Raw genomic sequence first — 4720 nt, 5'->3', positions numbered from 1 at the left:
GGCTGCACCAAAGAAGTGGGAGCCAGCTGAAGAACAGCTGGTGGGTGCTGTGGAGGAGCAGGAGGCGTAGTTTGCGCAACTAAAGGTTGCGGGGGTGCTGTGGCATTCTGCGCATAGGGGGGTGGTGAATTTAGTAAATGCGACATTAATGGGTCTTTTTCATGCTCTTTTGCTGCCTCTTGCTGAAGAGACGGCAAAACTGGATAACACATCTATTGCCATTTTACGTTGCCTGTGCAACTGCTCATTCATCTGCTCTTCTTCATTATCTTTAAACTGCACAGCAGCTTGTATTACTGAAAATCCCCCTTCTCTCTTATTTTTCTTAGCTAATTTAATTTCTTTTTGTTTGGCTTCTTTACGCCATAAGCGGAAAGAGTCAAACATCGCCGGCCGGGCTTTCTTTTTAAAGAGTTTAACTTCGAGGTTGTCTAAAATTTCAGAATCAAAGCTACCATATTGGGGCCATTTTAGAACACCATCTTTCCTGGTGTATTTAATCCATACTTCGTTGTAGGTGATGGGGCCTACCCCATGTTTCACATATAGCTCGTAAGTCGGAGTTCCAACTGGAGGAACCGGACATGAGTCCTCCAATCGGGAGTCCCTATTATTACCACCAAGACAAAACAAATTTCCAAGTCTAAGACTAGGCATCTTCGCTCTCTAGTCTAGTTCCAAACTTCAAAGGATTATCGATTACGATATTTCTCGTGAATACACGAGTCCTTCGGTTTTGGTGCTTGCAAGTACCAATACAAAACTTTGTATACCAAAACTAAGACCAACTAATGACTGGGAGACGCTCCACTTATACTTAACTGAAATATCGATGACGTCACCAGAAGACTCGTCTTAGTGTTTCGCTCTACCAAACTTCAAGGGTCCAAATCAGGGCGATAGCCAGGGCAGCAGTCCTTGTAGCCGTCGGGAAGCAGGGAACCTCGCAGCAAAGACCTTCGGACCACGTCGACATGCAGGGGTCGATGAGGTGGTTGGCCGTCCTCCGGAATTTCCACACGAAGCTCCTCACGATCTTCTGGCTGACTGGTACCACTGGAATCGCCCCACGTTGGGCGCCAGCTGAGGTACTGGGTTTTTAAGAACCGGCACAGACACCGGTAACCCAGCGTTGTCAGGGAATACACACCCAGAGACCTCGGGTTCTTCCTGATCCAGACCACAGAAACTCAGAGTCTTCTAGGTGAAGTCAAAGATTAGTTTATTGGCTGCAACCAAGGTAACAAGTGTCCTAGAAGTAGGACATATGGAAGTATATTCTCAGGAGACTGCTCGCTCTTACAAAGTCAGGCTTCTCTTCTTATACACAATTTTGGGCTTCAGGCAAAACATTCTTGGTTGTAAAGTAAATCGTTAACATATTTCTAGTACAAAGAGAAAGCAGAGTCATGATGACATGTCCATATTTCACTTCGTGCTGCCTACAACAAATCATTTGGCAAGGCCCAACATTTCATCAGATATCACTGGACCCCTAATAAAAATGGGCACCTCCCCACCATAAAGTAAGTGAAGCAAAAGAGTGGAGATAGATGTGAGCGAGATATGGCAGGTGTGCGCGCTGAAATGGTTTTATGGTTTGATGAGCCTAGATGCTATCTTGCTCGGCCACTGGGAGGGGAACTGACTTAACGAGTTCGGCCTGGGGCAATGGTTCCAACTTGTACAGGTCATGGAAAAGTCGATTAAGGAGTATGTGTCCTTGTGGAATCGAATTCAGCTGGATTAAGGCCTAAGTAAAGGGCAACACATAAATGGAAGCCAAGGGTTCAGAATGTAAGTGACGATTTCGAGGTGAAATCGTCACCCGAATATGCTGAAAATACATGTACATGATGTACTCGTCATTCTCGGTCTTTTGATACCAAACTTGTCATGTTTCGACTAAGTTTTAATTCTCAAGTCCAGAATAATTGCACGAATCCAGATTTTTAGAACCTCAATCGCCACCCTGTTTGTTTTGTTGACTCTAGGCAGCCACATAAATTGTTACTTGATTCAATTTAGAGCATCGGCATGGCCCGCAGTTTGCCTTTGAGAGTGAGTGAGGGGCAGGGGGTTTAGCATGAATAATAATTGACAGGTGGTGCAGCTGGGCCTGGGGGTGTGCATGTTGGGTTGGACAGGTGCCTTGCTCTGCTAAACCTGGCATATGCCCTTTACCCTCGTCAGGCTGCATAATGTTAGGAGCCTGGGAGTTTACAGCCACAGGCCCCAAGTCTCCTCAGGAGCGGTGACAGCGTCTGGTCAAGCCAATACTTGAACTGCACCCTTGCTGTTTACTAGCATAAACAGTAAGGGAGCAGCATAAGTATTGGTTCAGCAAATGCTTTTGTGGGTGGAGTGCCACGCTAGTGGTCAACTCACAACTCTGTTCATGCCTTGAGCCAGAGGCATCAAGGAACAATGAGGGATCTTCTCTGTCACTATAAGTCACTCACTTGTAAAAATGATTTTTTGTGTTAGTTTAAACCAGGTACTGAGAGAGGGGGTCCCAGCAAACAAAAAACAGTAATTAGACAATAATCAAAAATTCTAATAACACAGTTACTTCTCAAGCATTGTTATTTAATCACAATGTGAGTATGTCTTTAAATAGTATCTGCTTATGGTTCACAACACTTTATATTTACATTTACAAGTGCCCCTGGGGAGGAAGGGAAGTGAGTGTGTGATGGAAGTGTGGGTAGGAAATTAGTGACATAAAGTATAGCTGAACAATCTTGCAATTTTTGCGTAATTGTAATCAAACACATACAAAACGAATAATAATTCCGAAATTGATTCCAAATATTATCATACTCCACTTGATACTATAATTGTTAAATTTTGGGGGGTGGAGCTGAAAACATAAACAAAGCTGTCGACGTTTCGACCCCCTGTAGGGAAAGGCAGGTACTAGTTAGTCCCTTGCGGCGGGGTCTTCATCAGGACGGGGGATGGGGTAAGGCACCTGATCAATAAATAAGGGCATATTTTAATGTATAGTAACAATCAAATTGTTTACACTGTGATTAAAAACACACATTATAACACACGACATACCCGATCTGTTGTGTATCTGAGAGGGATGGGTGGAAAGTAGTCTCGATGTACGAAGACATAGAATCCTACAAAATTGAATAAAATTAAAGTGACCATTCTGTTTACAGATCAAGGTCTTAATGTGCAACAAGTACCAGTGGTAAATAGGGGTGAGTAAATCGCAGCACTTACTCAGCCAAAGAAGGAGTAAATCCTCGTATTGGAGTTCATTTACTGGAGGGCGATGATCAGTCCTCAGGATCCTACAGGGTTGAATGGAGTAAGAATGACCAAACTGCTTGTGGGACAGGTGCTTAAAAAACAATAGCCACCAGAAATAAATAAATGGCGGCTCTTACTCAGGTACACGGATGAGTGAATCCTCAATATGGGGTTCAGTGATGAAAGGCGATAAACAATCCGCCCATAACCGAGTCATCATGACGATCATCAGGAATGCCGTCTGTAAAGAGGCGGGAGGGAGTTAGGTGGCTGCTAAAGTCACCGGGCGGGAAGAACTCCTGTGCGAATTAAAATCGCTTACCTAGAATGGAGTTAATCCGGCTCGATCTGTAGCGAGGTCCGCAATGGAAACAGGCTTCTTCCTGGTTAGGATATAGCCATGGTTACCGGAGCACGTGATCATGGTCTACGTGTGGTCCGGAGACACAAAAATAGGACTATTGGCATAAAAATCGGAAAAAATTAAGAGGTATTACTAAAGTACGTGATGAGTAAATAAATTATGATGGCAATACTAGGTTTGGAGGGTATGCCAAGGTGGATAATTCATAAGTGCACATCCTCATTATCCGAGTACATATTTGCAAATAGCCCCGGTTTCAGGAGAACGTCACCAGAGTCGACGTATGCGCCGGGAACATAAAGATAGGACCATTGACCTGTCCGTCTATGCTGGAAGTGTGCACTGTAGCTATAGTAACCAGTGCACCCTATTAGGTAATGGAGACTCGATTGAGCATTATTGAGATTTATAAATATTCCGCAAAAGAATCACATAACCCCAGAATCATGAGTGTTCAAGGTATCGATGGACAATATTAACAAATGTATATCCAAAAGCAGTAATGGAAACGCAATACAGTTAAAAGCACAGGAGCAATTCCAAAACGATTTCTGCATTGAAAATTGTTACATATACGTCTAGTCTATGTTGGATTCAAGAGAAAAATAACATACATGGTGTAAATGAAACTGTCACACAGTAGAAAGGGCTAGTCCCTTACCTCAAGATGGCTAGTTGTGAAAAGGAACTATCGTGTTCATTTAAACCATTATGTATCGAGTCAAAATGGAACCAGGGCCTCATCTCAGATGATGTTTAAGGGCAGGGTTGCGTGTAAAGTGCTGCACTCGGATGGCATCCCTCTACGTGAATGTCAGCCGTAGGCTTTTGAGGAAGCAGACACTGGTAAATTAATTAGCTACATGCTCTGCCGAAAATACCACTTTTTTGCATTACAATCACTGCCCCTTAAAGAGTTGATGTCTGCGATCATGATATTCTGTAGATTTGATTGCCAGGATGAATACCTATGTCCCTCGTTGGTCTCCGTCACTGCATTGGGAGCCATTGTCAAGGGTTTACAGAAAGCATGTTTATGAATCAGAGGGGTTGTTTCTGCAATATTTGCTAATGTCCTTTTTGCACAAT

The 4720-nt window shown here is 43.5% G+C and overlaps 1 long non-coding RNA gene across 1 annotated transcript; it reads right to left on the bottom strand.

Moving 5' to 3' along the window:
• Positions 1 to 2742: 2742 nt before the first annotated feature.
• Positions 2743 to 3303, bottom strand: LOC144827690 (uncharacterized). Its single transcript, XR_013610306.1, has 3 exons — positions 3238 to 3303; positions 3067 to 3131; positions 2743 to 2974 (listed from the first exon to the last, which is right to left on the bottom strand). It is a non-coding gene; the product is annotated as an uncharacterized LOC144827690 (long non-coding RNA).
• Positions 3304 to 4720: the final 1417 nt, after the last annotated feature.

This window comes from Lissotriton helveticus, chromosome 4_1, assembly GCF_964261635.1.
Source record: "Lissotriton helveticus chromosome 4_1, aLisHel1.1, whole genome shotgun sequence".
Classification (NCBI taxonomy): domain Eukaryota; kingdom Metazoa; phylum Chordata; class Amphibia; order Caudata; family Salamandridae; genus Lissotriton; species Lissotriton helveticus.
Note: the sequence above shows the minus strand (reverse complement) of the source record. Positions and strands in the feature narration are given on the sequence as shown.